We start from the raw sequence: 21,888 nt of genomic DNA on the forward strand, positions 1-21,888 counted from the left end.
AATCCCTCCATCATTTAGCCTCTGGGGATCATATTTATCTATTCCCCCATTCAGTAGACACTTATTTAGTACCTACTGTGTGCCAGGTACTTTTTTTAGGTACTGGAGATACAGCTGGAACAGAGCAGGTAGAAATCCCCTGCCGTCCTGGAGTTACACTTCAGGAGAGATATGAGACCCCAAACACACAGTGGGGCAAATAAGTATTATTAAAGTTTTACCAGTGAGTGTGATAAAGGAGCAGAATGGGATGTTCTGTGAGGTCCTTCCAGGAAGATCAGATCTAACCAGGGGTAATCAGGGAAGCTGAGCTGGACGTAATGACATTTAAACTGAGATCCAAAGGTTGAATCCAAGGTCAGTAGGTCTAAGGGTGAGTCTCCTGGGCAGAGTGACTAGAGTTTCATTCATTCATTCAGCAAACTGTTCTAGTCACCAAGGGCACAGCAGGCAACAAGGTAAACAAGGTCTTTGCCCTCATAGATCTGAGCATCTAATGGGGAGACTGACTAATGATTAAAAAAATCAATATGACTCAGTGAAGTCAAAGAAGGCAAAGTATCACATGATGTGGCTTATACGTGGGATCTTAAAACAGTAGTACAAATGAACTTATTTGTTGTTGTTTAGCCACTCGGTCATGAACGACTCTTTTGTGACCCCCATGGACTGTAGCCCACCAGGCTCCTCTATCCATGCAATTTCCCAGGTAAGAACACTGGAGTGGGTTGCCATTTCCTCCTCCAGGGGATCTTCCTGACCCAGGGATCGAACCTGCGTCTCCTGCAAGTTTCCTGCATTGGCAGGCAGATTCTTGACCACTGAGCTACCAGGAAGCCATGAACTTATTTACAAAAGAAAAATAGAGTTAATGATGTAGAAAACAATCTTAGGGTTACAAGAGGTTTAGAGGGGAAGGGATAAAATGGGAGAAATTGGGATCAACACGTACACATTACTATATATAAAATAGATAGCAAGTAGAGGGATTGGGGGCAGGAGGAGAAGGGGACGACAGAGGATGAGATGGCTGGATGGCATCACCGACTCAATGGATGTGAGTCTGAGTGAACTCCAGGAGTCGGTGGTGGACAGGGAGGCCTGGCGTGCTGCGATTCATGGGGTCGCAAAGAGTCAGACACGACTGAGCGACTGAACTTAACTGAACCTACTGTATAGCACAGGGAACTCAGCACTCTGTAATGACCTATATGGAAAAGAATCTAACAAAGTGGATACATGTATATATATAACTGATTCACTTTGTTACACAGCAGAAGGTAACGATACTCAATTTTTTTTTAATAAAAAAATACTGAGAAAAAAATCACCATGATAACTAAGTAAATTATCTACTGTGTTAGGAGATAAGGGCAGGGGTCAGAGAAAGGAACCACAGAGAAGAGACCAGGAGGAGAAGGAGAGTGGGCTAGTTTAGAATCTAAAATAGTGCAGTGAAGGTAGACATCACAAAATAGGAACATCTGAGCAAAGACCTGAACACAGGGAGGGAGCCAAGGACATCATCGAGGGGAAGAGAAATCCTGAGCAAGAGTATGTCAGGCTTGTCTGAGGAACCACAAAGTGGCTGGTGTGGCTGAAAGCGAGAGGAGAGTCATGAGAGCTGAGTTTGGAAGTGTGGGGAACATACCACAAGAGGTGAGTGTGGAAACTGTAAGACTGCCACGGGTCAAGCAACAGACGGTGGCAGCCAGACCAAGGTGGAGGCAAGGGAGGAGGTGAGAAACGGTTCTGGATATATTTTTGTAAATATTTATTTATCTGGGGCATCCCTGGTGGCTCAGATGGTAATGAATCTGCCTGTAATGCAGGAGACCCAGGTTCAATCCCTGGGTCAGGAAGATCCCCTGGAGAAGGGAATGGCAACTCACTCTACTAGCCTGGAGAATTCCATGGATGGAGGAGTCTGGCGGGATATATTTTTAAAATATTTATTTATTAATTTGGCTGTACCAGGTCTTAGTTGCAGCATGTGGGATCTAGTTCCATGACCAGGGATTGAACCCAAGCCTCCCTGTATTGGGAGCACAGAGTTTTAACCACTGGACCATCAGAGAAGTCCCTGGATATATCTTCAAGGTAGAGCCCATGGGATCGGATATGGGGAGAGAGGGAAGTCGGAGTCCAAATATGACCTGAGCATCTGCATGGATGGAGTTTCCACAAAATGAGATGGAAAAGAAATCGGTAGAGTGGGTTTTGAGGAGAGTGAAGGGTGCAGTATGGGCTGCATTGAGCTGGAGATTCCCATCAGAACTCTAAGTGGAGGTGGAGGTGTCAAGCGAATACGTATCAATTGAATACACGAGTGGGAGCTCAGCGAGAAACCAGGCTAGGTATACAAAGAAGATTCATGGGCATAGGGCTGGTGTGAACGGGCCATGAGCCTGGACAGGATCTATTTGCAGGGGAGTGACAGAGATGAGAAATGACAAGATGGGGCAAGAAGAGGGCTCCAGTCAGAGGAGTTTGGGAGCAGAAGCCAGAGTGGAGTCACAGGCTGCCAAGGCTTGCAGAATCAGATCATATCAGGTTCTGGAAGTCACCCGAGCGTTCTGAATATGTTCTAAGAGCAACGGGAGGACAAGGCCACTGACTTGACTTTTCTTTTTTGGCTGCACCAAGTATCAAGTAGGATCTTTAGTTCCCAAACCAGGGATTGACCCTGAGCCCCTTGCAGTAGCAATGCACAGTCTTAACCACTGCACCGTCAGAAAAGTCCCCCAACTTGCACTTTTAAAAGCTCACTCTGGCGGCAGAGTTGATGTAGGTAGGGTGGAAGGATGGCACCACAGAAAAGGAATACCAGTAAAGAAGAGGCTATTGTAGGTGTCCGGACGAGGCATGCCACCTGTACAGTTTGGGCTAAGGTGGCTGCTGTGGGAAGGAGTGATGAGCATGGCTTCCCAAGAGCATGCAAGACAGACTCTCGAGCCAGGGTTCCCAGTTCCAATCCCAGCCTCACCATTCACTAGCTGGGTGGCCTTGGCAGGTCACTTCACCTCTGTGAAGTCCACTCTCTCCATCTGTAAAGTGGAGGTACCAGAGGAGGCAGCTCCCAATGAAGTGGGAGGAGTAAATGAGCTCATACATACAAGGCGCTGGGAGGAAGCCTGACACCTTTGTGCTTTTCTGGTTTTTGTGTGGAAGACCAGGGCCAGGATGAATCTCAGGGCCAGTAGAACAGCAGATACACCCAGAATAGAGAAGAAGTAGGTTGGGGGAGATGACTGGTTTGGACCACACTGGTCTCATGAGGCTTGTGATATGTCTTAGCTAGCTAGTGTTATTCAGTCATGTCCAACTCTGTGACTCCACGGATTGTAGCCCACCAGATTCCTCTCTCTGTCCATGGAATTCTCCAGGCAAGAACACTGGAGTGGATAGCCATTCCTTTCTGCAGGGGAACTTCCCAATCCAGGATTGAACCTGCATCTCCTACACTGCAGGTGGATTTTTTTTTTTTTTTACCACTGAGCCACCAGGGAAGCCTGTTGCATAAATTCAGTTCAGTTCAATTGCTCAATCATGTCCAACTCTTTGTGATCCAATGGATTGCAGCATGCCAGGCTTTCATAAATTACCATTCATTTAATTCTCACAAGGTCCCTGAGAAAATACTATTAGTAGCACCATTTTTCAGATGAAGAGCTAGAAGTTTAGAGAAATTAACACATATGCCCAAGGTTAGTGACTGGGATGCAACTTCAAGTTTCCCTAACGTCGCAGACTGTGTTCTCAGTCATCAACTTATACAGCCAGCCCAATTTCCAGCTCCTCACTCATAGCATGAGACCTCAGATCTTGAAATCACCATAAAGTACTCCACCTCTCAAGTCACACACAGAGATCTTCCTTGATCCTAGAATAAAGAAGCCATTAAAAAAAATTCATCTGAGATTTCCCTGGTGGCGCAGCAGATAAGTGTCTGCCTGGCAATGCAGGGAACATGGATTAATGCCTGGTCTGGGAAGATTCCACATGCTCTGAGGCAACTAAATCCATGACTACTGAGCTCATGCTCTGGAACCTGCGAGCTGTAACTACGGAGCCTGTGTACTACAGCTAATGAGGCCCATGTGCCTAGAGCCTGCGCTCTGCTCTCCACCACAGTGAGAAGCCCACATACCGCAATATACCCCCGCTCACTGAAACTAGAGAAAGCCAGTGCATGGCAGTGAAGACCCAGCACAGCCAAAAATAAACAAACTAATTAAAAATGTAAAATTTCATCCATTTAACACATATTTACTGAGAACCCACTTGGGTGCTGAAAAGAGATCCGTGACCTAGTCTGTGGGAGTCGTACGTTGCTGGCGGAGCTAGGGTTTCGTGTCCTGCACATAGGGTTTGCAGGCCTTTCCCAAGTGCTCAGATGGATCATCTGCTCCCAAGAAGTCGGTAACATGTCTCACAGTGGGATGGAGCATCTCTGGCCTGGAGAAACTTAAAACAGGACCCTCAACTAACATGAGGCCTTTATGCAAATAATACAAGCCCCCTGCCTTAGGGCAGACACCATCAGCTTGGCCATCAGAACCAGCTGGATTTCAACCCCTGCTTCACCCCTCAGACACACTCTTGTGGTGTCCCCACCCACCTTTAGCAAGGCCCTCAACTCACAAATGACTTTGATGAGAATAGGGTTGCTGATGCTGCTGGTGGCTGAGTTGCAGCTCTCACACTGGTAGAAGCCCGAGTCATTCCTGGTGATGTTCCATACAGTATCCTGTGGTCAGAGGACAGCTCCCTGTGGCCCCCAGTGAAGAGCTTCTGGCCCCGGATGTACCACTGGATGGCCACAGCGCTCTTTGGGTTCAAGCTGTGCAGGCTGATGGATTCCACATGCTCCTGGGGCTGAGTTGTTGACTGTGACATTGGGCTGGGGAAGTGTCTCTGCAGGAAAATTAGGAAGAGGTAGAAATGTTGAGTCCTGACAGGTAATAGGCTTAGGGACAGAATGCCTGGGTAGAATTCAGTACCCTTATCAATCATTCTTCTAATAATCTGTCCACCCAATCACCTGTCCATACACCTGTCCCTAAGTTCATCTGCTTACCCACCAGCTCAGCTGTTCATACATCTATCCAGTCAATGATGAACACTTCCTTCCTTCCATCCTACCCATAAATCCACCATCCCATTGAGGAAGCGGAAATAGGACTTGAAACTGTATACAAGCCTCTGTGTCCGTATCTTTTGAACTAAAAGGCTGACTCAAGAGTTAATGATTAGGGGACTTCCCTTGTGGTCCAGTGGTTAACAATCTGCCTTCCAATGCAGGGCACACAGTTTCAATCCCTGGTCAGAGAACTAAGATCCCACATGCCTCGGGGCAGCTAAGTCCTTGCACCACAATCAGAGAGGACCATGCACTGCAACTAATACCTAAAGCAGCCAAATAAATAAATATTTTTTAAAACTTTTTTTAAAAAGAGTTAATGATTGGAAAATGTGAAGATGTAGAAACAAACAACGGACGTACCAGACCACTCTACCTGTCTCCTGAGAAACCTGTATGCAGCTCAAGAAGCAACCGTTAGAATCGGACATGGAACAATGGACTGGTTCAAAATTGGGGAAGAGAGTATGACAAGGCTGTATACTGTCACCTTGCTTATTTAACTTCAATGCAGAGTACATCATGTGAAATGCCAGGGTGGATGAAGCACAAGCTGGAATCAAGATTGCTGGGAGAAATATCAACAACCTCAGATACGCAGATGATACCATTCCAATGGCAGAAAGTGAAGAGGAACTAAAGAGCCTCTTGATGAGGATGAATGAGCAGAGTGAAAGAGCTGGCTTGAAATTCAACATTCAAAAAACTAAGATCGTGGCATCGGGTCCCACCACTTCATGGCAAATAGAAAGGGGTAAAGTGGAAACAGAAACAGATTTTATTTTCTTGGGCTCCAAAATCATTGCAGAGGGTGATTGCAGCCATGAAATTAAAAGACACTTGCTCCTTGGAAAGAAAGCTATAGCAAACCTAGGCAGTGTATTAAAAAGTAGAGACGTCACTTTGCCAACAAAGGTTTCCAGTAGTCATGTACGGGAGTGAGAGTTGGACCATAAGGAAGGCTGAGCACCAAAGAACTGATGCTTTTGAATTATGGTGATGGAGAAGACTTTTGAGAGCCCCTTGAACAGCAAAGAAATCAAACCAGTCAATCCTAAAGGAAATCAACCCTGAATGTTTATTGGAAGGACTGATGCTGAAGCTGAAGCTCCAATACTTTGGCCACCTGATGTGAAGAACCGACTTATTGGAAAAGACCCTGATGATGCTGGGAAATATTAGGGCAAGAGGAGAAAGGGGCAAGAGAGGATGAGATGGTTGGATGGCATCACTGACCCAGTGAACATGAGTTTAAGCAGACTCTAGGAGATAGTATAGGACAGGGAAGCCTGGCGTGCTGCAGTACATGGGGTCGCAAATAATAGTCAGACGTGACTGAGTGACTGAACAACAAGCGGTAGTTCTACTTTTAATTTTTTAAGGAACATCCATATTATTTTCCACGATGGCTGCACCAATTTACATTGCCACCAACAGTGACAAGGGTTCCCTTTTCTCCACATCCTCATCAATGCTTGTTATTTTGCTTTAACTTTTCAAACCAGCAATCCTACTCCTAGGAAGTTAGCCTGAAGAAACATTTCCAACACTGTGAAAACACATGTGCACAAGGCTATTTGTTCCAACACTGTTTGCCATTGAAAAATATTGGAAAGTACCTAAATGCCCAAGCATAGGATAGCGGTTGAATACACATGGCACCTAGAGTCCAGGGAGTACCATGCAGCTATTTCGTAAAAATGAGGAAGAGCTCTATGAACTGACATGGGGTGATTTCCCAGACATTCTGTAAAGTTAAAAAATAAAAAGCAAAGTACAAACAGCATTCACAATATGCTATCTGTTGTATAAGAAAAAAGAGATAATGAGAAAACATACACATATCTGCTTATTTTTACAAAAAAAATAAGAAGGATAAACCAGAAAACAATGAAGCTGGTTGCCCACAAGGATGGAAGAGATTTGGGAGTGAAGGACAGTTCTCTGAGTACATCTTTAGGTGTACTGTTGACTTCTGGAATCACATTACTACTGTACGTATTCAAGAAATTAAATTAAATCATTAAGAGTTGGAAAAGAGAACGAAAACTGAAAAGAAACTAAAGCAAATAAACCTAATTGCACTTCAAATGAATATCAGAATCACACTGAGGGGAAAGGAAGGGAGGAAGGTGTGAGGAGAGGTAACCCAAGTAATTTGTAAACAGACTATTTGACTATATATACTCCCTTTTTGGCAGGAGAATTGCAAATAAGATCAGAACTCTTTTCAGTAGGATTTTTACACGACTGAGCGACTTCACTTTCACTTTTCACTTTCATGCATTGGAGAAGGAAATGGCAATCCACTCCAGTGTTCTTGCCTGGAGAATCCCAGGGACAGGGGAGCCTGGTGGGCTGCCGTCTATGGGGTTGCACAGAGTCGGACACGACTGAAGCGACTTAGCAGGTTAAGCAATTAAAAAATAGTTTAGATGCATTATAATGAGGAAATTGTTATATTGAGCAATATAAATAAATGTGTTGGGCTTCTCAGGTGGCTCAGGGAGTGAAGAACCTGCCTGCAATGCAGGAGACACAGAGAGATGCAAGTTCAATCCCCGGGTCGGGAAGATCCCCTAGAGGAGGGTATGGCAAAACCAGTTCAGTACTCTTGCCTGGAGGATCCCACGTTACAGGGGAGTGTGGCGGGCTACAGTCCATAGTGTTGCAATGAGTCAGATATGACTGAAGAGACTGAGTGCACACTCATGCAAGTAAGTGTGTTAATGTCGCTGGGAGCCAGCATTCTCACTGTGAAAGAAGAGGCGCACAATTATGGCATGGAGGAAGTTAAGAAAGAACCTGGAATTTGAGGTATTGGTGTAAACTCATGATTTTAAAAATATACATAATTTTGTGTATATGTATGCATAAGTGTACTTATATACGATGCATGCATATAGGTGTGTATATGTGTATGTACATGCGTATTGTGGTTAGTCACCAAGTCAGGTCTGACTCTTGTGACCCCGTGGAGCTTGCCAGGCTCCTCTGTCAATGGGATTTTCCAGGCAAGAGTACTGGAGGGGTTGCTATTTCCTTCTCCAGGGAATCTTCTTGACCCAGGGATTGAACCCAGGTCTCCTGCATTACGGGCAGATTCTTTACTGACTAAGCCACCAGGAAAGCCTAGTTCTGTTCCCTGAAATGTCCTAGACACAAAGGCACCCCAGTAGTAATGAGCACACCCTGATCTTGGTCCCTAATCCTATTCTCCACTAAAACTTACCTATCCCCCAAAAAAATGGCTGACCCAAGTTCTCGGTTCACATACTGGTGAAGCCTAGCTTGAAGGATTTTGAGCGTTACCTTGCTTGCATGTGAAATGAATGCAATTGTACAGTAGTTTGAACATTCTTTGGCATTGCCTTTTTTGAGGATTGTAATGAAAACTGACCTTTTCCAGTCTTGTGGCCACTGCTGAGTTTTCCAAATTTCCTGGCATATTGAGTGCAATACTTTAACAGCATCATCCTTTAGGATTTGAAATAGCTCGGCTGGAATTCCATCACCTTCACTAGCTTTGTTTGTACTAATGCTTCCTAAGGCCCACTCGACCTCACATTCCAGGATGTCTGGCTCTGGGTGAGTGACCACACCACCCTGGTTATAAGGGTCATTAAGATCTTTTTTATACAGTTTTTCTGTGTATTCTTGCCACCTCTTCTTTATCTCTTCCATTTCTGTTAGGTCCTTGCCATTTCTGTCCATTATTGTGTTCGTCTTTGCATGAAATATTCCCTTGGCATCTCAGATTTTCTTGAAGCAATCTCTAGTCTTTCCAATGGAAGTCTCAAAGGTCGGATGCTTGTTCTCCCATCCTCCTCTGAGTCAGGAAACAGGCACATGACCAGGGGTCAGGCAACCTGACCCATCCTCCCTGGACTTTGAATTGAGAGCTAGTGATATAAAATAGCAGGACAAGGGAGTTCCCGGTAGTCTAGTGGTTAGAATTGGGTGCATGCTATGATGTCCATGTACTGAGCTTTTCATTTCAGCTGTCAAATTTTTCACAACAAATGCCTCTGGTGGGGTCGTCTTGCTAAAACTGTGCTCCTCCAGCTTCCTACTCCCAGCACTCTTTCATTTACCAGAGAAGATCAAGCTTACATTCACGTCCTATACAGTCTGCTCCAGTTATTCTGCCGTTGGGAATAGGTGATTGACATTCTCTTTATTACACACCACAAGCTTTCTTACGTCTTTGTGCTGTAGTGTTAGTTCTCCTAAATACACGTGGAACCGAGGTTGGTCTGTCTGAACTGACACCAGAATCATGTGTGATCAGCACCTGGCCAGATTCACTTAGGCGGGAAGGAATAAAGGAAGTGAGAGGGGGGAGGGGAGGGCTGGGAGTTTGGGATTAGCAGACGCTAATGATCATATACAGAATGGATAAAAACAAGGTCCCACTGTACAGCAAAGGGAACTATATTCAATACCCAGTGATAAACCATAATGAAAAGGAATATGAAAAAATATATATATGTATATGACTGAATCACTTTGCTGTATCATAGAAACTAACACAACATTGTAAATCAACTATACTTCAATAAAATAAAATTTTAAAAAAGGAAGTGAGAGGTGTCAACAGCCTGGCTTCTGGAAGCAGAGGGTTCTGAACATACTGATTCAGAGAGCAAACTGGAAATGCTTTCATGTATGGGCTCTGGGTTTGAATTCTGGCTCACCACTTTCCAGCTGAGTGATCTTGGGTAAATTACTAGACCTCTCCAAGCCTCCATTTCCTCATCTGATAAAAAAAAAAAGAGAGAGATTACAATATACTTTTATCATGAGGTTGTTAAGATATTAAAATGGCTGCAAATTCTTTGTTACTACTCCCACAGAGAGGTGAGGACCACGGCCCCTCCCCTGGCATCTAGGCCAGCTCAGGACTGCTTTGACCAAGACACAGGTGACGCTGCATGACCTTCCTGGTGAGGTTATAAAAGCTCATGGAGTTTCCACTGGTTCTCTTGGTGTCTTACTTTCCGGTGGCTGCTGTATCAAATTGCCACAAACATCGTGGCTTAAACAAATAGCAGGGTATCATTTCAGTTCCAGAAGTCAGAAATTTAAGTGGCTTGGCAGGGCTGCATTCCTTCTGGGTGCTAGAAGGGAATCCATCTCATTGCCTCTTCCAGCTTCTAGAAGAGGCCACCTACTAGCTGATGGCTCCTTCCTCGAATCACTCTGACCTCTACGTTATCATGACGTCTCCTTCTCTGGCTCAGATCCTCCTGCTTCCCTTGAAAGGACTCTTGTGATCACACGGGTCCATCCACATAAGCCAGGATGATCTCTCCATCTCGAGATCCTTGACCTTATTATATGTTCAAAGTCCCTTTTGACATGTGAAGTAACATACTCACAGGTTCAAGGGACTAAGATATGGACACGTTTGCTGCTGCTGCTGCTGCTAAGTCGCTTCAGTCGTGCCCGACTCTGTGCGACCGACCCCATAGACGGCAGCCCACCAGGCTCTGCCGTCCCTGGGATTCTCCAGGCAAGAATGCTGGAGTGGGTTGCCATTTCCCTCTCCGATGCACGAAAGTGAAAAGTGAAAGTGAAGTCGCTCAGTCGTGTCCGACTCTTAGCGACCCCATGGACTGCAGCCTACCAGGCTCCTCCGTCCATGGGATTTTCCAGGCAAGAGTACTGGAGTGGGGTGCCATTGCCTTCTCCAATGGACACGTTTAGGGGGCCATTATTCACCCGAGCACAGCTGGATAGATGTTGCCTTTCTGTGCCTCAGTTTCTTCATCCTTAAAATGAAGGTGACAGTGGTACTCAGCTCTGAAGTTGTCTCGAAAATTAAATGAAATCATACGTGCTTGGAAGCAGACCCAGCACCAAGAAGGGCTCAAAAGTATCAGCTATTTTCTTAGTTTAGAATCTCCCAGAAGATGACAGTGAAACCACACAGTCGATCTGGGAAGTGCAGGAAAGAGTGCACTTGTGGGAGGTGATACAGGGAAGAGAAATTAAATAATGAAGGGTAGTCACTCTGCCGGAGAAGACCCCCTCCACCTCCCCACTACCTCCCCATGAACCAAACAGAAGAATGTCCACAAGCTGATCACACACCCCTCTTCCTCACCCTGTCTTTACAAACCTTTCCCTGAAAGCCAATGGAGAGTTTGGGTATTTTGGGCATTAGCTGCCTTGCTGGGTGTACCCCTTGCTTGGTGCCTGCAGTAAATGCTGCACTTTCTCTCACCACAACCTGATGTCAGGAGATTGGCTTTCCTGTGCTCAGGTAAGCAGACCTAAGTTTGGTTCGGTGACAATCCTGAGGTCATGGAGGATAACTGTCACACCCAGCCAGGACTGCTTTAAGGCACAGCCCTAAAGAATCTGCCTGCAGTGCAGGAGACCAGGGTTCGATCTCTGGATCAAGAAGATCCCCTGGAGAAGGGAATGGCTACCCACTCCAGTATTCTTGCCTGGAATATTCCATGAACAGAAAAGTATGGTGGGCTACGGTCCATGGGGTCACAAAGAGTCAGACATGACTGAGCGACCAACACATTTTGATACTTTTCCAGCTCTTAGTGCTAGTCGAGGCTGCTTGGGCCTTCTGAGGGAAGGGATCCCCCTCCAAAAAGAGCTGTGAGCTCTTGTGTTGCGGGTCATCCCCACTTCACACCCTTGGTCATGAGACATGAACTAGATATCAATGGGCAGTGAACCAAGGAGGCCCATGAGACCACAAGAGAGGGAGAGGCAAGCCACTCCCGAGAGGCTGAGGGAATCTGCCCCACTAGATGGACCCCATATTCAGCGAATCAAACCACCCCCAGAGATGGGCACCCAGAGCGACTCAGGGTTTGGGGTCCCTGAGGAGGCCCATGCCTACTGGCCTCACAGGACAGGAAAGTCCAACATGAAGTCATCCAAATGAAAAGAGGTTTATTATCAGGAGACCAAAGGGTGCCTCCAAATCAAAGACAGGACGGGGCTGGTCTCACGGACCTGAGCAGCCAGGGCCCCCACACCCTCAGTGTGGCTTCTCTCCATCTCCCTGAACTCAGATGGATCCGGTTCAAATTCCACTTCACAGCCACAAGCTGTGTGATCTCCAGTTGCTACACCCCTATGACCCTCAGTTTCATTATCTGTTCTCACACACAAGAGGGATAATACTAACTTTCCTTCCGGTGGGAACACTGCCTGACCCACAGTATGGCTTTGAGTTTCTTGTCATATTTTTGTTGTTGTTTAGTTGCTAAATTGTGTCTGACTCTTTGCGACCCCATGGACTGCAGCACACAAGGCTTCCCTGTCCTTCACTATCTCCCAGAGTTTGCTCAAACTCATGTCCAGAGCAGGTGACACTATCCAACCATCTCATCCTCCGCCGCCCTCTTCTCCTTTTGCCTTCAATCTTTCCCAGCCTCAGGGGCTTGTTGTCATATGTTGTTGCTCAGTCACCAAGTGGTGTCCAACTCTTCGTGACCCCATGGACTGCAGCACGCCAGGCTTCCCTGTCCCTCACCGTTTTCCGGAGTCTTCCCAAGTTCATGTTACCATATATATGATGTGCAACTATAACATATAATTACATATGTTACATGTAGTGTATATTAACATTCTCAACTATCCTCTCACTGACAAGTTCTCACTGATTTTATGCCTCTGAAAGGCAGCCACCAGAGGGCGCCAGACTCTTTGGTTTTAAGTCCCAGAAACAACTTCCTGACTCGTTTGAAACTGAGTCATTTAATGCTGGGAAAGACTGAAAGCCGGAAAGGAGATGACAGAGGATGAGATGGTAGGATGGCATCACCGACTCAACTGACGTGAGTTTGAGTAAATTCCGGGAGTTGGTGATGGACAGGGAGGCCTGGAGTGCTGCAGTCCTTGGGGTCACAAAGACTCAGACAAAACTGAGCAACTGACCTGAACAACTCCCTGAAGCCAGCTGGTGCCACAGTCCGGGATATTCTGAGGCCTCTTTTCTAGAAAGTTCATGGAAATGGAATCATAAGTCATGTGGTCTTTCCCATCCAGCATATTTTGCTCAGCATCATGCATCTGAGACTCTGTGGATACTCTGTGGATACTCAAGTTACTCTGTGGATCAAGCGCTCGATCTGTTTTATGTAAATTGGTGCAGCCACTATGGAAAACGGTATGGACATTCCTCAAAAGACTAAAAATAGAGTTATGGGTTCCTGAAAACCCACTCTTGAGAATATATCCCAACAAAACTATAATTTGAAAAGATACATGCACCCTTAAGTTCACAGCAACACTTTTTTCACTAGCCAAGATTTGGAAGCAAACTAAATGCCATCAACAGAAGAATAGATAAGAAGATGTGATATATATATATGTGTGTGTGTGTGTGTGTGTATACACACACAATAGAATACTGCTGCTAAGTCACTTCAGTCATGTCCGACTCTGTGCGACCCCATAGACGGCAGCCCACCAGGCTCCCCCGTCCCTGGGATTCTCCAGGCAAGAACACTGGAGTGGGTTGCCATTTCCTTCTCCAGTGCATGAAAGTGAAAAGTGAAAGTGAAGACGTTCAGTCATATCCGACTTTTAGTGACCCCATGGACTGCAGCCTACCAGGCTCCTCCGTCCATGAGATTTTCCAGGCAAAAGTACTGGAGGGGGGTGCCATTGCCTTCTCCGCAATAGAATATTACTCAGCCATAAAAAAGAATGAAATAATGCCATTTGCAGCAACATGGATGGTCCTAGAGATTAACATACTAAATGAAGTATGTCAGAAAGAAAAAGACAAATACCATATGATATCACATGTATATGGACTCTAAAATACGGCACGAATGAACTTAGCTATGAAACAGAAACAGACCCACAGACACAGAGAATAGATCTGTGGTTGCCAAGAGGAAGGGGACTGGGGAGGAGTGGATTGAAAGTTCAGGACTAGCAGATGCAATCTATTAATATTACATCTAGAATGGACAGACAGCAACGTCCTACTGTCTAGCACAGGGAACTATATTCAATATCCTGCAATAAACCATAAAACAAAAGAACATGAAAGGTGTATATATATAACTGAATCACTTTGCTGTAGAGCACAAATTAGTAACACATTGCAAATCAACTATAGTTCCATAAAAAACATTTTTTTTTTTTTAAAAAAAGAGCTCATTCTGTTTTCTTGCCAAGAGGTCTCCACTGTGTGGATGGCCCACATTTTGTTTCTCTGTTCATCTGCTGATGGGCATTTGGATGAGTTCCAGTTGAGGCTGTCATGAATAATGCATGAACAGACAGACACTGCTGTGGACATTCACGCCCAAGTCTCTGTGTGAAGGCTCTGTCTCAGGTTTGAACTGCATTTACGCTATGTGGGGGATGGTCATCCTCAGCGATTGAACTTGGTGGAGCCACTGGAGCTTGCGTATTTCTGCCCAGCGCAAGACTTCTCCAAGGGGCTGTCTTGGCTCCAGAGCTCCTCCCCAAGTGGCTAGGACTTTGTCAAGTCAGCACATGGTCTGTGTCCCTCTCTTCTCTCCTGTCACAGGTGTGTCTTCCTACCAAACCTCTTGCACTATTGACTTAGTCTTGATGTCAGCTTTGCAGAGCACCCAGCCCGAGGCACACATGGAATGTGCTCGGAACAGTACCTGGCATATTGTTTATCATTGTGATCATAACATGGAGGCAGGCACATGGGTTCTGGTGCTGGATGACTGGGTTCAGCTCCAGTGCCCCCTGAGGGGATGACAGCAGTGCCAGAGCCTGTCCCACTTGGGCCCAGCCATCCAGAACTTTCCAGTAAAAAATCCACCTGCAATGTAGGAGAATCGGGCTCCATCCCTGGGTCGGGAAGATCCCCTGAAGGAGGAAATGGCAACCCACTCCAGTATTCTTGCCTGGGAAAGCCCATGGATAGAGAAGCCTGGAGGCCTATAGTCCGTGGGGTCGCAGAGACTCAGACACGACTGAGCATGCGCAAGTGCCAGGGCTCCGCTCTAAAGAGGGAGGGAGTGAGGAGAGCGGGTCAGCAACCCAGGCAGAGAAAATAGAGGAGAATATTCCATTCTTTTTGTTCTTTTTTTCTGACAGGGAAGTAGGATTTATTGGTGAGCATGTGTAAGGAGGGGACAGCGCCAAGGTTCTCGTGAGTGCTGCTGCTGCTAAGATGCTTCAGTCGTGTCCGACTCTGTGCGACCCATAGATGGCAGCCGACCAGGCTTCCGGTCCCTGGGATTCTCCAGGCAAGAACACTGGAGTGGGTTGCCATTTCCTTCTCCAATGCATTCAAGTGAAAAGTGAAAGTGAAGTCGCTCAGTCGTGTCGGACTCTAGTGACCCCATGGACTGCCGCCTACCAGGCTCTTCCGTCCATGGGATTTTCTAAGCAAAAGTACTGGAGTGGGGTGCCAGTGCAGGATCTGCTATTTATCCAGAGGGCCACGATTAGGGATGTATTTAACCCTTAGGGATGTATTTAACCCCTAGCCATCTCGGATGAGCCGCTTTTCTGCTACCATGTTTCCAAATTCATCCGCCTTAAACTTAGTAAATCCTCATGTCTTGGATCTTCTGGCAGCCAGGGAACTTGAACCTGGCCCTGTGGAGGGCGTCCATCACATGCTCCTTGTTCTGCAGCTTGGTGCAGACAGACATTATGACCTGCCCGATGTGGATACCGGCCACTATGCTCTGGGGCTTTCCAAAGGCACTGCACCTACCTGTCTAGAGCCTAGACTGGGGACAGCAGGCCAGTCATGAGTGTCCACTGGAAAGGGCTGTCTCCAAGGTCCCTTAGGGCAACCGGCTGCGGACGTGGCTGAGGCGGCTGCTGTTTGCAGCCATTGCACAGCAGACCCACCCTTTTTTGTTCTGTCCTCAGCTTCCCAGTCTGAAGCCGCCTTGGGGAAGCAAGAATCTTGGTAACATTCTGAGCTGTCGTGATGAAATGGTGCTGCATAATTTTATTACTGAACCGAGACAGCTCTTGGGACAAAAGGCAGTTTCAGGGCCTTTTATTACTGAAGAGGATCTGAAACATTTGCATTTTGCCTGATATTGTGTCCAAAGGGCATGGAGGAATTGTCCTTATAATTGTCCACAGGAACAAGGAAGGGAAAAAAAAAACAAAAAACAAAAAAACAGACATTGGGTCAGCTTGTGCCCCTGGAGTCCTGATACTCCACTTGGTAGACATGGCGATTCCACAATGGTCATTTCCTGCCTCTCCCTGAACACTCTGGGACAAAAGCCATTAGGTGGGACAGAGTTAGTAGGCAGGGGCTGGGGGAGGGCCGTCTGGCCCAGAGAAGGGAGTCAGAGTCTGCCCAGCGTGAAGGAGACATGGAGACAGGGAGTAGGCATGGGAGAAGGCCACACATAACATGCAACAGGGTCCATCGAGTAAGCAAATGAATTCACGATTACAGGAGCGGGATTCTCACTGTCAAAGTGGCGAGGCTGAAACAGGAAGGGAGAAAGCCAGCACGACACTGGCTGTAGGCTGGAATTAGACATCAGTGTGAACCTGAGGTTCTCCATAAGTCGTCAAGAGATACAGGTAGACGTAAAAGTGTGTGTGCACTAAACGGTATTGAGCACACAGATATTGGCCTCTAAGTACCATTAACCACTATCAAGAACCAGGGATCTTTGTAGAATGGACTCATTTTGAGGGGACTGTGTGTGTATGTTAGTCGCTCAGTCATGTCTGACTCTTTGAGACCCCGTGGACTATAGCATCTGTCCATGGAATTCTCCAGGCAAGAATACTGGAGTGCGTTAGCCATTCCGTTCTCCAGGGGATCTTTCCAACCCAGGAATCGAACCTGGGTCTCCTGCATTGCAGGCAGATTCTTCACCATCTGAGCCAGCAGGGAAAACCAGAGCAGCAAAAGTTCAAGGTGAGTCTGAGACATCTTGTTATGCCGGAAAGTAAAGACGTGCACGAGGAAGGATGGGGTCATGTCGAGAGGATGCAGAAGTCACCTGACGTCCTCTGGCCTAAAAAGGGATAACTGGGACATCAAAATAAATCATAGTAACTTGTTTGATTCCTACAGCTGATGTAACCAAGTGCCATAGAGTGGCTCAAACAACAGAAACGAATTTGTTTCACAGGCCTGGAGTCCACGATCCAGGTGTTGGCAGGGCTGGCTCCTTCTGAGGCTCTGAGGGAACATCTGTCCCCTGTCTCTCTCTCAGCTTCCGATGGCTTGCTGGCAATCTTTGCTTTCTGTGGCTTGTAGAAGCATCACCCTGATCTCTGTTTTCATTTTCACAGGGCATTCTCCCCATAGGTCATTGTCCAAATTTCCCCTTTAAAAGGACACCAGTCATGTTGGAGTAGGGACCACCCTACTTCAGTCTGACCTTATCTTAACTAATGACCCTATTTTCAAATAAGGTCACATTCTGAAGTCCTGGGGAGTAAGGACTTCAATAGACTTTAAATTGGGGGTGGGTACACAACTCAACCTGTAATACATGATAGCAGATTGTAATGTAAGGGATCAACAGGAAGCCACAGGTCCATATTGATATATAAATACTGATTTAAATAAATTAATTCACTCAAAAAGCCAATGTGTGATGAGGAACAAGAGATTTATATAGTATCAAAGCACCTCCCCACTAGTTACTTATTCATGACCAAGGCTAAAAGGAGAACCTGTAAAGAGGCCCCATCTCCAGATAGAGTCACCTTAGGGTGAGGGCTTCAACATATGAATTTCATGGTCAGGGAGCAAGATTTGGTCCATAACAACTACTTTGCTCCCAAGGAGGGGGGCTGAGGGGATGTCATGCTATGGTTCTCAGAGGTCCCCAGCAGTCACCTGCTCATCAGTACCCCTAGGGTTGCCTCCCTTTCCTCCCATGTCCCCACCCTCTATAGGTGCTTCCGGGGATCCTGCAGCCAAATCAACCACATGCCCTTGAATCCTGGTCACAGGTGCTGCTTCTGGGGACTCCAAACTCACCCGGTGCCCCTACCTCCAGCTTTGAACCAGATCTCCAGCCTGGCATGGAGAGGAGCGGCCAGATGCCACCCTGTGTCAGGGGTGAGCGCACCTGTGCAACTTCAGAATCCCAGTCTGGACGCCTGACTGGCACTGGCTGACAAGAGTCTCTTTCCCGGGGAATTTGGGACTGAGACCAAGAGATTCTGGCTCAGCCTCTCAAAGAGAAGTTATGAAATGGGAGCTGGGGACTCCCCTGGCGGTCCAGTGATTAAGACTCCATGCTTCCACTGCAGGGGGTATAGGTTCCATTCCTGGCTGGGTGATTAACATCCCATGGTTCGGCCAAATAAAATAAAATTAAATTTTAAAAATTAAAAAACAAAAACAAAAACAGAGCTGGAGGAAGCCTGCTTTCCCCATGCCATGACCTGAGAGACAGGGAAAGCAGAGCTGCAGGAAAGGAGGAGAAAGATGGACAGAGGAGCACAGAGGCGAGGTAGTGCGGGGCACTGATGATGCTCTGGCATTGTTTCTTTTTCCTATCTCTTCTGAGGCCTGGCTGAGCCCTCTCACAACACGTGCTGTGTCCTAGCATACCCTCCCTTCCTCCTTCCTATTTTCTTTAAGGTGTCCTGGGTTAGTGCCCCAGTTACTATTGATGCAAAACAAATTACCCCAACATCGAGCAGCTTGAAACAACCACGTTACTCTCTCTCCCAGTTTCTATGGGTCGGGAATGGAGGAAGGGCTCCATGGGGTGGTTCTGGTTTAGGACCCTTCACACAGGTGCAACTAGCCATGCCACTTCCCACAGGGGTGATATGACTGCTTCTTATCTAAGCCACTACCTTTGGGATTCCCTGGTGGCTCAGAGGGTAAAGAATCTGCCCACAATGCGGGAGACCTGGGTTCGATCCCTGGGTTGGGAAGATCCCCTGGAAGAGGAAATGGCAACCCACTCCGGTATTCTAGCCTGGAGATCCCATGGACAGAGGAGCCTGGAGGACTACAGTCCATGGGGTCACAAAGAGTTGGACATGACTGAGTGACTAGGCTCACACACACACACACACATATCTTTGGGAAGCCTGGCATGCTGCAGTTCATGGGGCGCAGAGTCGGACAGGACTTAGCAACTGAACAACCAGCACCTTTGGGGGCAATTTGTTTACACAGCAATATATAATAAATACACCTAGAAAGCGGCAGAGCTGACATCTTGGACTGAGATCTAAAACTAGTGTTTTTCTCCCTAGAAAATATTGAAGCTCCAAGCCTGGGGAGGGCCAGGAGACTTTTGGGAGGCTGCAGGTGGTGATGGTTGAGGAAGGCGGCAGGTTTAATGATTTCCTGAAAGGGGAAGATGGAAGTTTTGTGAATTAACCTAAAGCAAGACAGACAAGGGAAGAGAACAGAGAAGATGGTCTAACTCTGGCCTGTTTCTTTGGGAAAGCTTTATTTGCCTTTAGTTTTACTGTAGTTGTCCGTTTCTTTGTAATTCTACCTCATTTTAAAAATTGTTCATTTATTTATTTTTGGCTGTGCTCGGTCTTCATTGCTGTGTGGGCTTTTTCTAGCTGCAGTGAGGCGAGCCGGGGCTACCCTCTAGTTGCAATGCACAGGCTTCTCCTCCTCTTGTTGTGGAGGACAGGCTCTAGGGCACTCAGGCTTCCACAGTTGCAGTCCTTGGGCTTAACAGTCGCAGTTCCTGGGCTCCAGAGCACAGGCTCAGTAGTTGTGGCTCACAGGCTTAGTTGCTCTGCAGCCTGTGGGACCTTCCTGGATCAGGGATTGAACCTGTGTCTCTTGCATTGGCAGGTTCTTTAACCTCTGAGCCCCCAGGGAAGCCCTCTACCTAATTTTTAATTAGGAATTGAATTTTACAAATTGATTTATTAACTAATTAGGAATTAGATTATCTAATTTCTAATTTTAATTAGGTAAGAACAGTACAACGAACATCTACATCCCTTTACATCAATTTCATAAATGATGAACATTTTCCACATCAGTTTTACCACACTCCAAAAATTTTCTCATGCATTTAGAAGAGAAGTATGCAGGACCTAAGCAGAGAGTTCAAACTCTCACAAAGGATGACGCCCACGTAAGCATGAGCTAGAGCCTGCCAGGGACAGATGCTGCCCTTGATTCCCCTCATCCCCCACCCACCCTCCTCCCCAAAAGCAACTATCGGCATGCTTCTCAAACCACATCACTGGGGCAGGTTTGAAATGAGATTGTTCTCATCATAATCCTTCTAGGGAGGATTAAAGATTCCTTGGAGAATCAGCAGAAAGCTCTCCAGGCCTCTCTTCTAGCTGAAAATGCAGGTAACACATACCAGTTGCCACTCAACTTGTAGAGATGGCCAGTCCTGAAGCTCACCCCAGAATGAACCTCCGGGAAAAGGCGAAAGCAGGCACAGCTGGCTCCCGGGGGCTCCTGGGAGACTCGGCTCAGGCCGTTCTGCAAGGATCAGCGAGAGAGTCCTGCCTGGCCTTCCTCTTCCTCCCCTGGGAATCTAGCTGCTTCCCTCTGCAAGTGACCAGAGGATGCCCTTTGGTACGGTTGCTGGCTGTGTCATCTGAGTCGGGGGGCAGATGAGAACAAGCTAGGGTGGGACTGGAGTCAGGGCTGACTGATGGGTTCGTGAGCACAGGTGGGACGTTTTAGAATGTAGATTTTACTTCTATTCAGGCATGGTGAGGCCAAGAGATCAAGACTCAACTGCCAATGGAAAGATAGGTAATGACTCATAGGTCCCAAGAGGAGGGGGATAAGTCAAGCCCTGAAAGGCCCCATGAGAGAACACTGAGGTTGCTCTCAGGCCTGGGTGGGGAGGTGGGTGAGAGCCTTTATTGTGGTTTATACGGGATGGAACCTCCCGCAGGGTTAAGTCAGCTTAAAATTGGCTTGTTTAAATCATTTCAGTGGGCCCTGAGGCGTTAAAGGGCTGTCCCTAGTTGATTGATGAAGGAAGGCGATACTGGGCCCAAACAGGAGCGTTCCAGAAAAAGAAAGCGGCTGAGGACAGGAGTTCTGGGTTGGTTAATTTGCATATGAAAGGCCTGCTAGCAGGCAAGCCTTTTGCTATCTTTAGGAATCAGCCAACTCTGTAGGTTGTCGAGGGTCACCAAGGCCCCAGATGCATCATAATACAGAAAACTTGTAAAATGCGGTTAAAACAATTCATGAGCCAAGAAATCTGTTAAACACTTTCTCTGCGTTAGCTCTTTCAGCCCTGGCAGCGAAATTATGAGGCGTGATCAAATTTATCTGATAAGGACACTGGGAAGGTTTCCCACAGTTTGACAACTCAAATTTATTCATGTTGCAGCAGAGGACTTCCGAATCCTCTGCGCTCTCTCCCCAAGCAGAAGACCTAGGGTTATATTAGATGTGGGGAAGGGTAATGTATGGGTGAAATTTAAATGATACTTTTTTTTTTTTTTTGCCATCCCAAGCAGCTTGTGGGATCTTAGTTCCCCAACCAGGGACTGAACCCATACCTTAAGCAGTGAGAGCGTGCAGTCCTAACCACTGGACCGCCAGGGAATTGCTGACTTGGTGTACTGACTGACAAAGAAAAGCAGGGCTGTGAGCAAGAGGATCAATAAGGCCTGGGCTGCGAAGAGAATTCAGCGCCCCGTTTCCTTGGAAGCTATGAAATTAAGCTCAGTATGTAACACTGAGCCTGGAGACCCCTTATCTGAAGCTCTGAACCTGGGCTGGGGCTGGAGATTATGTCTCCAGGTCAGAGTTATTTAGACCCCTCAGGCAAAAATGGAATGTCCCATTCTCATTA

At 46.8% G+C, this 21,888-nt stretch overlaps 1 protein-coding gene and 1 pseudogene across 5 annotated transcripts in view; both read right to left on the bottom strand.

Moving 5' to 3' along the window:
• CEACAM20 (CEA cell adhesion molecule 20) overlaps nt 1-21,888 on the bottom strand; it is a 77,465-nt gene that overhangs the window by 25,427 nt on the left and 30,150 nt on the right. For 3 of the 5 annotated variants that reach the window (XM_070771221.1, XM_070771222.1, XM_070771218.1), the window contains exons 1-2: nt 15,840-16,187; nt 4,645-4,917 (exon numbers count right to left, since the gene is read on the bottom strand). The gene's annotated coding sequence lies outside the window, so the exon portion shown is untranslated. Of the gene's footprint in view, nt 1-4,644; nt 4,918-9,840; nt 9,906-15,839; nt 16,188-21,888 lie in introns of those variants that run through there. The other 2 variants (XM_070771220.1, XM_070771219.1) reach the window with 2 other exon arrangements.
• On the bottom strand, nt 15,895-16,015 carry LOC139177384 (small nucleolar RNA SNORA70; annotated as a pseudogene).

This window comes from Bos indicus, chromosome 18, assembly GCF_029378745.1.
Source record: "Bos indicus isolate NIAB-ARS_2022 breed Sahiwal x Tharparkar chromosome 18, NIAB-ARS_B.indTharparkar_mat_pri_1.0, whole genome shotgun sequence".
Lineage (NCBI taxonomy): Eukaryota > Metazoa > Chordata > Mammalia > Artiodactyla > Bovidae > Bos > Bos indicus.